Source organism: Oncorhynchus gorbuscha, linkage group LG10, assembly GCF_021184085.1.
Source record: "Oncorhynchus gorbuscha isolate QuinsamMale2020 ecotype Even-year linkage group LG10, OgorEven_v1.0, whole genome shotgun sequence".
Taxonomy (NCBI): domain Eukaryota; kingdom Metazoa; phylum Chordata; class Actinopteri; order Salmoniformes; family Salmonidae; genus Oncorhynchus; species Oncorhynchus gorbuscha.
This window is the reverse complement of record NC_060182.1, coordinates 86,114,873-86,128,004: the sequence shown is the minus strand read 5'-3', so window position 1 is coordinate 86,128,004 and position 13,132 is coordinate 86,114,873.

Sequence of the window (13,132 nt, the reverse complement as noted above, 5' to 3'; positions counted from 1 at the left end):
CAAAGACAAAGTTCCTTCAAATGCAGTAGCAAAAACCATCGCTGTGATGAAACTGGCTCTCATGAGGACCGTCACAGGAATGGAAGACCCAGAGTTACCTCTGCGGCAGAGGATAAGTTCATTAGAGTTACTAGCCTCAGAAATCACAGCCCAAATAAATGCTTCACAGAGTTCAAGTAACAGACACATCTCAACATCAACTGTTCAGAGCAGACTGTGTGAATCAGGCCTTCATGGTATAATTGCTGCAAGGAAACCACTACTAAAAGACACCAGTAAGAATAACCGGCTTGCTTGAGTCAAGAAACATGAGCAATGGACATTAGACTGGTGAAAATGTGAGATTTTTGGTTCCAACCGCCATTTCTTTTTAAGACACAGAGTAGGTGAACGGATGATCTCCACATGTGTGATTCCCACCGTGAAGCATGGAGGAGGAGGTGTGATGGTGTGGGGGTGCTTTGCTGTGACACAGTCTGTGATTTATTGAGAATTCAAGGCATGCTTTACCTGCATTGCTACCACAGTATTCTGCAGCGATACGCCAACCCATCTGGTTTGCGCTTTCAACAGGACAATGACAGGAATAGCCTTTACACACCTCCAGGCTGTAAGGGCTTTTCAACCCAGAAGGAGAGTGATGGAGTGCTGCATCAGATGACCTGGCCTCCAAAATCACCCAACCTCAACCGATTGAGATGGGACAAACTGAGACTCGATCTTGAACAGCAGGTGAACAGCAGGTTGCCTCGGGAAGGCACTTGAACCAGACAGACTCAGACACCTGCTCACCACGCAGCATCTGAGGAAAACACGACACGACAGGGCGATACACAAACACAGCACGGTGAATTCTAGACAAGGAACCGACAGGGCAGAAACGGAATAACAAGGAAGAAATAGGGACTCTAATCAGGGAAAAGGATCGGGAACAGGTGGGAAGACTAAATGATTGATTAGGGGAATAGGAACAGCTGGGAGCAGGAACGGAACGATAGAGAGAAGAGAGAGCGAGAGAGTGAGAGAGGGAGGGGGAGAGAGAGGGATAGAAAGAGGGAAAGAACCTAATAAGACCAGCAGAGGGAAACGAATAGAATGGGAAGCACAGGGACAAGACAAGATAATAAATGACAAAACATGACAGTACCCCCCCACTCACCGAGCGCCTCCTGGCGCACTCGAGGAGGAATCCTGGCGGCAACGGAGGAAATCATCAATGAGTGAACGGTCCAGCACGTCCCGAGACGGAACCCAACTCCTCTCCTCAGGACCGTAACCCTCCCAATCCACTAAGTATTGGTGACCCCGTCCCCGAGAACGCATGTCCATGATCTTATGTACCTTGTAAATAGGTGCGCTCTCGACAAGGACGGGGGGGGAGGGAAGACGAACGGGGGTGCGAAGAAAGGGCTTGACACAGGAGACATGGAAGACAGGATGGACGCGACGAAGATGTCGCGGAAGAAGCAGTCGCACAGCGACAGGATTGACGACCTGGGAGACACGGAACGGACCAATGAACCGCGGAGTCAACTTACGAGAAGCTGTCGTAAGAGGAAGGTTGCGAGTGGAAAGCCACACTCTCTGGCCGCAACAATACCTTGGACTCTTAATCCTGCGTTTATTGGCGGCTCACAGTCTGTGCCCTGTAACGGCAAAGTGCAGACCTCACCCTCCTCCAGGTGCGCTCACAACGTTGGACAAACGCTTGAGCGGAGGGAACGCTGGACTCGGCAAGCTGGGATGAGAACAGAGGAGGCTGGTAACCCAGACTACTCTGAAACGGAGATAACCCGGTAGCAGACGAAGGAAGCGAATTGTGAGCGTATTCTGCCCAGGGGAGCTGTTCTGCCCAAGACGCAGGGTTTCTGAAAGAAAGGCTGCGTAGTATGCGACCAATCGTCTGATTGGCCCTCTCTGCTTGACCGTTAGACTGGGGATGAAACCCGGAAGAGAGACTGACGGACGCACCAATCAAACGACAGAACTCCCTCCAAAACTGTGACGTGAATTGCGGGCCTCTGTCTGAAACGGCGTCTAACGGGAGGCCATGAATTCTGAATACATTCTCGATAATGATTTGTGCCGTCTCCTTAGCGGAAGGAAGTTTAGCGAGGGGAATGAAATGTGCCGCCTTAGAGAACCTATCGACAACCGTAAGAATCACAGTCTTCCCCGCAGACAAAGGCAGACCGGTAATGAAGTCTAGGGCGATGTGAGACCATGGTCGAGAAGGAATGGGGAGCGGTCTGAGACGACCGGCAGGAGGAGAGTTACCCGACTTAGTCTGCGCGCAGTCCGAACAAGCAGCCACGAAACGGCGCGTGTCACGCTCCTGAGTCGGCCACCAAAAGCGCTGGCGAATAGACGCAAGAGTGCCTCGAACACCGGGATGACCAGCTAACTTGGCAGAGTGAGCCCACTGAAGAACAGCCAGACGAGTGGAAACAGGAACGAAAAGGAGGTTACTAGGACAAGCGCGCGGCGACGCAGTGTGCGTGAGTGCTTGCTTAACCTGTCTTTCAATTCCCCAGACTGTTAACCCGACAACACGCCCATAAGGAAGAATCCCCTCGGGATCAGTAGAAGCCACAGAAGAACTACAGACGGGATAAGGCATCAGGCTTGGTGTTCTTGCTACCCGGACGGTAAGAAATCACAAACTCGAAACGAGCGAAAAACAACGCCCAACGAGCTTGACGGGCATTAAGTCGTTTGGCAGAACGGATGTACTCAAGGTTCTTATGGTCTGTCCAAACGACAAAAGGAACGGTCGCCCTCCAACCACTGTCGCCATTCGCCTAGGGCTAAGCGGATGGCGAGCAGTTCACGGTTACCCACATCATAGTTGCGCTCAGATGGCGACAGGCGATGAGAAAATAAGCGCAAGGATGAACCTTATCGTCAGACTGGAAGCGCTGGGATAGAATGGCTCCCACGCCTACCTCTGAAGGCCAACCTCGACAATGAATTGTCTAGTGACGTCAGGAGTAACGAGGATAGGAGCGGACGTAAAACGTTCTTTTAGAAGATCAAAAGCTCCCTGGGCGGAACCGGACCACTTAAAACACGTCTTGACAGAAGTAAGAGCTGTGAGAGGGGCAGCAATTGACCGAAATTACGAATGAAACGCCGATAGAAATTAGCGAAACCTAAAAAGCGCTGCAACTCGACACGTGACCTTGGAACGGGCCAATCACACTGACAGCTTGGACCTTAGCGGAATCCATCTGAATGCCTTCAGCGGAAATAACGGAACCGAGAAAAGTAACGGAGGAGACATGAAAAGAGCACTTCTCAGCCTTTACGTAGAGACAATTCTCTAAAAGGCGCTGTAGAACACGTCGAACGTGCTGAACATGAATCTCGAGTGACGGAGAAAAAATCAGGATATCGTCAAGATAGACAAAAACAAAGATGTTCAGCATGTCTCTCAGAACATCATTAACTAATGCCTGAAAACAGCTGGCGCATTGGCGAGACCAAACGGCAGAACCCGGTACTCAAAATGCCCTAACGGAGTGTTAAACGCCGTTTTCCACTCGTCCCCCTCTCTGATGCGCACGAGATGGTAAGCGTTACGAAGGTCCAACTTAGTAAAGCACCTGGCTCCCTGCAGAATCTCGAAGGCTGATGACATAAGGGGAAGCGGATAACGATTCTTAACCGTTATGTCATTCAGCCTCGATAATCCACGCAGGGGCGCAGAGTACCGTCCTTCTTCTTAACAAAAAGAACCCCGCCCCGGCCGGAGAGGAAGAAGGCACTATGGTACCGGCGTCAAGAGACACAGACAAATAATCCTCGAGAGCCTTACGTTCGGGAGCCGACAGAGAGTATAGTCTACCCCGAGGAGGAGTGGTCCCCGGAAGGAGATCAATACTACAATCATACGACCGGTGAGGAGGAAGGGAGTTGGCTCGGGACCGACTGAAGACCGTGCGCAGATCATGATATTCCTCCGGCACTCCTGTCAAATCGCCAGGTTCCTCCTGAGAAGTAGGGACAGAAGAAACGGGAGGGATGGCAGACATTAAACACTTCACATGACAAGAAACGTTCCAGGATAGGATAGAATTACTAGACCAATTAATAGAAGGATTATGACATACTAGCCAGGGATGACCCAAAACAACAGGTGTAAACGGTGAACGAAAAATCAAAAAAGAAATAGTCTCACTGTGGTTACCAGATACTGTGAGGGTTAAAGGTAGTGTCTCAAATCTGATACTGGGAAGATGACTACCATCTAAGGCGAACATGGGCGTAGGCTTCTCTAACTCTCTGAAAGGAATGTCATGTTTCCGAACCCATGCTTCGTCCATGAAACAACCCTCAGCCCCAGAGTCTATCAAGGCACTACATGTAGCACCCGAACCGGTCCAGCGTAGATGGACCGACAAAGTAGTACAGGATTTTGATGGAGAGACTTGAGTAGTTGCGCTCACCTGTAGCCCTCCGCTTACAGATGAGCTCTGGCTTTTACTGGACATGAATTAACAAAATGTCCAGCAACTCCGCAATAGAGGCACAGGCGGTTGGTGATCCTCCGTTCCCTCTCCTTAGTCGAGATGCGAATCCCTCCCAGCTGCATGGGCTCAGTCTCTGAGCCAGAGGAGGGAGATGGTTGCGATGCGGAGCAGGGAAACACCGTTGATGCGAGCTCTCTTCCACGAGCCCGGTGACGAAGATCTACCCGTCGTTCTATGCGGATGGCGAGAGCAATCAAAGAGTCCACATCTGAAGGAACCTCCCGGGAGAGAATCTCATCCTTAACCACTGCGTGGAGTCCCTCCAGAAAACGAGCGAGCAGCGCCGGCTCGTTCCACTCACTAGAGGCAGCAAGAGTGCGAAACTCAATAGAATAATCCGTTATGGACCGTTCACCTTGGCATAAGGAAGCCAGGGCCCTAGAAGCCTCCCTACCAAAAACTGAACGGTCAAAAACCCGAATCATCTCCTCTTTAAAGTTCTGGAACTTGTTAGAGCAATCAGCCCTTGCCTCCCAGATAGCTGTGCCCCATTCTCGAGCCCGGCCAGTAAGGAGTGAAATGACGTAAGCAACCCGAGCTCTCTCTCTAGAGTATGTGTTGGGTTGGAGAGAGAACACAATCTCACACTGCGTGAGAAAGGAGCGGCACTCAGTGGGCTGCCCGGAGTAGCAAGGTGGGTTATTAACCCTAGGTTCTGGAGGCTCGGCAGGCCAGGAAGTAACAGGTGGCACGAGACGAAGACTCTGGAACTGTCCAGAGAGGTCGGAAACCTGAGCGGCCAGGTTCTCCACGGCATGGCGAGCAGCAGACAATTCCTGCTCGTGTCTGCCGAGCATGGCTCCTTGGATCTCGACGGCAGTGTAACGAGCGTCTGAAGTCGCTGGGTCCATTCCTTGGTCGGTTCCTTCTGTCATGCAGGTGAAAGAGGACCCAAAAGCGACTTGGCGAAAACAGAGTCTTTAATCCAGTAAAGTAAATACAATCAAAAAACACAACTTTCACTCGAAATGACGAGGACAAACTGGAGACTCGATCTTGAACAGCAGGTGAACAGCAGGTTGCCTCGGGAAGGCACTTGAACCAGACAGACTCAGACACCTGCTCACCACGCAGCATCTGAGGAAAACACGACACGACAGGGCGATACACAAACACAGCACGGTGAATTCTAGACAAGGAACCGACAGGACAGAAACGGAACACAAAGGAAGAAATAGGGACTCTAATCAGGGAAAAGGATCGGGAACAGGTGTGGGAAGACTAAATGATTGATTAGGGAATAGGAACAGCTGGGAGCAGGAACGGAACGATAGAGAGAAGAGAAACATAAAGAAACACCTTTGAATGAGTGTGTCCAAACTTTGAACTGGTACTGTGTATGTATATATATAAGGAAGGTTGCAAGTTCAAACCCTCGAGCTGACAAGGTACAAATCTGTCGTTCTGCATCTGAACAGGCAGTTAACCCACAGTTCCTAGGCCGTCATTGAAAATAAGAATTTGTTCTTAATTAACTGACTTGCCTAGTTAAATAAAGGTACAATAAAATTAAAATAAATCATAATAAAATATTACAGATGAATTCATTTTGTAGATCTAGACTAGTCTGGTCTGGCTTGTAGCTTATCTCTCCCTTGTCTGTCATTTTCTTTTCTTCTCAAGCTAGAACCCTTACTCACATTTTTAACTACTTTCTTTAGCTCAGTTCATCTCTGTCTTATATTCTGCTTCTCTACCTTTTTCCTCTCTTTCTATTTATGTCCTCATCTGTCTTTCTGCTCTTTCAACGCGTGTTGACATTTTAAAAGTTGTTATCACAGTCATTTTATCTCTGACTCAACCACAGTCTCTTCATCTCTCTCTCTCTCTCTCTCTCTCTCTCTCTCTCTCTCTCTCTCTCTCTCTCTCTCTCTCTCTCTCTCTCTCTCTCTCTCTCTCTCTCTCTTCTCTCTCTCTCTCTCTCTCTCTCTCTCTCTCACTCTCTCACACTCTCTCTCTCCTCCACCCCACACCTCTTCTCTCTCTCCTCCACCCCACACCTCTTCTCTCTCTCTCTCCCCACTTCTCTTCTCTCTCTCTTTCTCTCTCACCCATCTTCTCTCCATCTCCCTCTCCCACTATTAGATCTAGCTAAGCCCACTAATCACGCCCAAAGCTCAGTGAAGTCTTCAGATGAAGATCAGCCAGAGCAGTGGCAACAGGGTTAAAAGTTAGTCTTTTTGAAACAGGAGCCCAACCGGACCATATCATCCGTCATGTTTTATAGCCGACCCCATCACTCTTGCTCCATCTGTTTAAGCAACTGATGTGCGTCCCAAATGGCACCATATTCCCCATATAGTGCACTACATTTGACCAGAGCCCATAGTGATACGGTCAAAACTAGTGCACTGTATAGGGAATGGGGTGCCATTTGGGGGACACGCCAGACAACGATCCTTCATCTGATTAATCACCAGACAAAGATTATGGAATCAGCGTTATGCAAAATGGCCCAGGGAATTTAAGGGATTCAATTCTGAGTATTACCCTCAATCTATTTCCATAAATGCCAATGGGTGTCTCATTATCCTGACTGTCGTTAACCTGAGGGGGATGGGGGTAATGAGTGGACGTGTCAGAGAGAGAACACTCAGCCAAGGGAGAATGATTGAGAGGATGGATGAGAGGATGGATCAAACCAACCTTGGCAAGAGGAAGAAGCGGATAGGTTGACTCATACCTGGACCATAATCAGACTCATACCTGGACCATAATCAGACTCATACCTGGACCATAATCAGACTCATACCTGGACCATAATCAGACTCATACCTGGACCATAATCAGACTCATACCTGGACCATAATCAGACATGTCTGGACCATAATCAGACTCATACCTGGACCATAATCAGACTCATACCTGGACCATAATCAGACTCATACCTGGACCATAATCAGACTCATACCTGGACCATAATCAGACTCATACCAGGACCATTATCAGACTCATACCTGGACCATAATCAGACTCATACCTGGACCATAATCAGACTCATACCTGGACCATAATCAGACATGTCTGGACCATAATGAGACTCATACCTGGACCATAATCAGACTCATACCTGGACCATAATCAGACTCATACCTGGACCATAATCAGACATGTCTGGACCATAATCAGACTCATAACTGGACCATAATCAGACATGTCTGGACCATAATCAGACTCATACCTGGACCATAATCAGACTCATACCTGGACCATAATCAGACTCATACCTGGACCATAATCAGACTCATACCTGGACCATAATCAGACTCATACCTGGACCATAATCAGACTCATACCTGGACCATAATCAGACTCATACCTGGACCATAATCAGACTCATACCTGGACCATAATCAGACTCATACCTGGACCATATTCAGACTCATACCTGGATCATAATCAGACTCAAATCTGGACCACAATCAGACTCACGTCTGGACCATCCTGGATCACCTTGTGTGCTGTGTCGGTCCTGGATCACCTTGTGTGCTGTGTGGGATATGTGTAGACAATTCAGGACACAAGACGATCCAGAACGGACACAGGTAAATATCAGACCTGGATGGTCTGATGTGTCTGTGTTGGTCCTGGATGGTCTGATGTGTCTGTGTTGGTCCTGGATGGTCTGATGTGTCTGTGTTGGTCCTGGATGGTCTGATGTGTCTGTGTTGGTCCTGGATGGTCTGATGTGTCTGTGTTGGTCCTGGATGGTCTGATGTGTCTGTGTTGGTCCTGGATGGTCTGATGTGTCTGTGTTGGTCCTGGATGGTCTGATGTGTCTGTGTTGGTCCTGGATGGTCTGATGTGTCTGTGTTGGTCCTGGATGGTCTGATGTGTCTGTGTTGGTCCTGGATGGTCTGATGTGTCTGTGTTGGTCCTGGATGGTCTGATGTGTCTGTGTTGGTCCTGGATGGTCTGATGTGTCTGTGTTGGTCCTGGATGGTCTGATGTGCTATGTGTCTGTGTTGGTCCTGGATGGTCTGATGTGTCTGTGTTGGTCCTGGATGGTCTGATGTGTCTGTGTTGGTCCTGGATGGTCTGATGTGTCTGTGTTGGTCCTGGATGGTCTGATGTGTCTGTGTTGGTCCTGGATGGTCTGATGTGTCTGTGTTGGTCCTGGATGGTCTGATGTGTCTGTGTTGGTCCTGGATGGTCTGATGTGTCTGTGTTGGTCCTGGATGGTCTGATGTGTCTGTGTTGGTCCTGGATGGTCTGATGTGTCTGTGTTGGTCCTGGATGGTCTGATGTGTCTGTGTTGGTCCTGGATGGTCTGATGTGATGTGTCTGTGTTGGTCCTGGATGGTCTGATGTGTCTGTGTTGGTCCTGGATGATGTGTCTGTGTTGGTCCTGGATGGTCTGATGTGTCTGTGTTGGTCCTGGATGGTCTGATGGATGGTCTGATGTGTCTGTGTTGGTCCTGGATGGTCTGATGTGTCTGTGTTGGTCCTGGATGGTCTGATGTGTCTGTGTTGGTCCTGGATGGTCTGATGTGTCTGTGTTGGTCCTGGATGGTCTGATGTGTCTGTGTTGGTCCTGGATGGTCTGATGTGTCTGTGTTGGTCCTGGATGGTCTGATGTGTCTGTGTTGGTCCTGGATGGTCTGATGTGTCTGTGTTGGTCCTGGATGGTCTGATGTGTCTGTGTTGGTCCTGGATGGTCTGATGTGTCTGTGTTGGTCCTGGATGGTCTGATGTGTCTGTGTTGGTCCTGGATGGTCTGATGTGTCTGTGTTGGTCCTGGATGGTCTGATGTGCTATGTGTTGGTCCTGGATGGTCTGATGTGCTGTGTTGGTCCTGGATGGTCTGATGTGTCTGTGTTGGTCCTGGATGGTCTGATGTGCTATGTGTTGGTCCTGGATGGTCTGATGTGTCTGTGTTGGTCCTGGATGGTCTGATGTGTCTGTGTTGGTCCTGGATGGTCTGATGTGTCTGTGTTGGTCCTGGATGGTCTGATGTGTCTGTCTTGGTCCTGGATGGTCTGATGTGTCTGTGTTGGTCCTGGATGGTCTGATGTGTCTGTGTTGGTCCTGGATGGTCTGATGTGCTATGTGTTGGTCCTGGATGGTCTGATGTGTCTGTGTTGGTCCTGGATGGTCTGATGTGTCTGTGTTGGTCCTGGATGGTCTGATGTGCTATGTGTTGGTCCTGGATGGTCTGATGTGTCTGTGTTGGTCCTGGATGGTCTGATGTGTCTGTGTTGGTCCTGGATGGTCTGATGTGTCTGTGTTGGTCCTGGATGGTCTGATGTGTCTGTGTCTTGGTCCTGGATGGTCTGATGTGTCTGTGTTGGTCCTGGATGGTCTGATGTGTCTGTGTTGGTCCTGGATGGTCTGATGTGTCTGTGTTGGTCCTGGATGGTCTGATGTGTCTGTGTTGGTCCTGGATGGTCTGATGTGTCTGTGTTGGTCCTGGATGGTCTGATGTGTCTGTGTTGGTCCTGGATGGTCTGATGTGTCTGTGTTGGTCCTGGATGGTCTGATGTGTCTGTGTTGGTCCTGGATGGTCTGATGTGTCTGTGTTGGTCCTGGATGGTCTGATGTGTCTGTGTTGGTCCTGGATGGTCTGATGTGTCTGTGTTGGTCCTGGATGGTCTGATGTGTCTGTGTTGGTCCTGGATGGTCTGATGTTGGTCCTGGATGGTCTGATGTGCTACTCCCCGATGATATCAGGATGATCCAGTTCCAGTAGGTCTGTTCTCATGGGTGTGTCTGGAGCATGTGTTTACCATCTCCCACCACCTGGACTCTGCATGGTGTGCGGCAGGAATAGACCAGCTGCCTCTCATGGCAACTGTGTGTGCGTGTGTAGGATCCCTTAACCTCCACAGTTGCCCAGGGAGGACTGAAGATCAAAGGAACTGAGCTGGACAACCAGTCCATACAGAGATAGAGTGTGTGTGTGTGTGTGTGTGTGTGTGTGTGTGTGTGTGTGTGTGTGTGTGTGTGTGTGTGTGTGTGTGTGTGTGTGTGTGTGTGTGTGTGTGTGTGTTGTGTGTGTGTGTGTGTGTGTGTAGGTGTGTGTGTTGTGTGCTACCTACACGCACACACACGCATGCACCCACGCAAGCACACACACACAAACACAGACAAACACGCATGCATGCACCTACACACACACACAAACACGCACACACACGCACCTACACACACACACACGCACAAGCACACACACGCACGCAAGCACACACACGCACCTACAACACACACACGCATGCACGCAAACACACACGCGCACACAAGCACACGCACCTACAAACACACACACCTACACACACGCACACACACACACACCAGTTTAAATCCTCTAATATTTGCCATCAAGTTATGTACAGAGAGTCAATCGAGTGAGTATAAATCTAGGATTACTTCAAGGCATAGAATCCAATCCTTAAAAGCTTGTCGTTACAGATAAGTGAAGTAGTGTATTATTAATATATAATTATGAATAAATCACCTATTTTCAGCCTTCAACTAGATCTTTCAAAGCAAATGGTTTGTGACTCATTTCACAGTCTCTTTCATGTCAACCTCAAGACATGCCACTGTGGAATACTGTAGTAGTGAAATCCTTTTAGTTGAATAAATGTGTCCTGTGGAAGGGACATATGTGTGTGCGTGCGTGTGCATTAAATTACTGAACACAGAGGCTCCATATCAGTGAGCAACCTAGCTAACCAGCTGATGATGAGGATGGTGATGAAGACACACAGAGACTCACCAGCTGATGATGAGGATGGTGATGAAGACACACAGAGACCCAGCAGCTGATGATGATGGTGATGAAGACACACAGAGACCCAGCAGCTGATGATGAGGATGGTGATGAAGACACACAGAGACCCAGCAGCTGATGATGAGGATGGTGATGAGGACACACAGAGACCCAGCAGCTGATGATGAGGATGGTGATGGGTACACACAGAAACCCAGCAGCTGATGATGAGGATGGTGATGGGGATTACACAGTGACCACGGGGGTGATGGTGAGGGTGGTGATGAGGATTACGCAGTGCCCATGGGGGTGATGCAGTGAAGTGGACTGGCTCTGTAATTTTCTAATGGTCATATTAAGACAGAGACGGTGTCCCAACTGGCACCCTATTCCCGACATAGTGCAGTATTTAGGGAATAGGGGGCCAATTGAGACGCAGTTCAAGACTGCTTCTGAAGGAGGACTAACCAGCAGAAACCACTGATGAAGCTGAGTCTCCTTCTGAAGGAGGACTAACCAGCAGAAACCACTGATGAAGCTGAGTCTCCTTCTGAAGGAGGACTAACCTGCAGAAACCACGGATGAAGCTGAGTCTCCTTCTGAAGGAGGACTAACCTGCAGAAACCACTGATGAAGCTGAGTCTCCTTTTGAAGGAGGACTAACCAGCAGAAACCACTGATGAAGCTGAGTCTCCCTCTGAAGGAGGACTAACCAGCAGAAACCACTGAAGAAGCTGAGTCTCCTTCTGAAGGAGGACTAACCAGCAGAAACCACTGATGAAGCTGAGTCTCCTTCTGAAGGAGGACTAACCAGCAGAAACCACTGAAGAAGCTGAGTCTCCTTCTGAAGGAGGACTAACCAGCAGAAACCACTGATGAAGCTGAGTCTCCTTTTGAAGGAGGACTAACCAGCAGAAACCACTGATGAAGCTGAGTCTCCCTCTGAAGGAGGACTAACCAGCAGAAACCACTGATGAAGCTGAGTCTCCTTTTGAAGGAGGACTAACCAGCAGAAACCACTGATGAAGCTGAGTCTCCTTCTGAAGGAGGCCTAACCAGCAGAAACCACTGAAGAAGCTGAGTCTCCTTTTGAAGGAGGACTAACCAGCAGAAACCACTGATGAAGCTGAGTCTCCTTTTGAAGGAGGACTAACCAGCAGAAACCACTGAAGAAGCTGAGTCTCCTTTTGAAGGAGGACTAACCTGCAGAAACCACTGATGAAGCTGAGTCTCCTTTTGAAGGAGGACTAACCAGCAGAAACCACTGAAGAAGCTGAGACTCCTTCTGAAGGAGGACTAACCAGCAGAAACCACTGATGAAGCTGAGTCTCCTTTTGAAGGAGGACTAACCAGCAGAAACCACTGAAGAAGCTGAGTCTCCTTCTGAAGGAGGACTAACCAGCAGAAACCACTGATGAAGCTGAGTCTCCTGAAGGAGGACTAACCTGCAGAAACCACTGATGAAGCTGAGTCTCCTTCTGAAGGAGGACTAACCAATAGAAACCACTGATGAAGCTGAGTCTCCTTTTGAAGGAGGACTAACCAGCAGAAACCACTGATGAAGCTGAGGAGACTAAATCTAAATAATTCAGAGAAACAGAGAGCTCCTCTCCTCTGTCCCCCTGAGACAGAGAGAAAATGGCCCCCGCTGAGATGGAGAGAGGGAGGGGGGGGGCAGAAGAGGAGAGGGGGAGAGGGTAACATGGGAATACAAGTCTCAAACTATCTGAAGGATGCCTGAGAACAAAGTGAGTGCTGCATAGGGAAGACAGACAGACCGTAGTGCTACCTTCATCTCTCTCTGTGCCTTTCAGGATCGTTTTATTTGAAGAACCTAAAGTACTTCTATTTCCTCCCTCCCTCCCTCCCTCCCTCCCTCCCTCCCTCC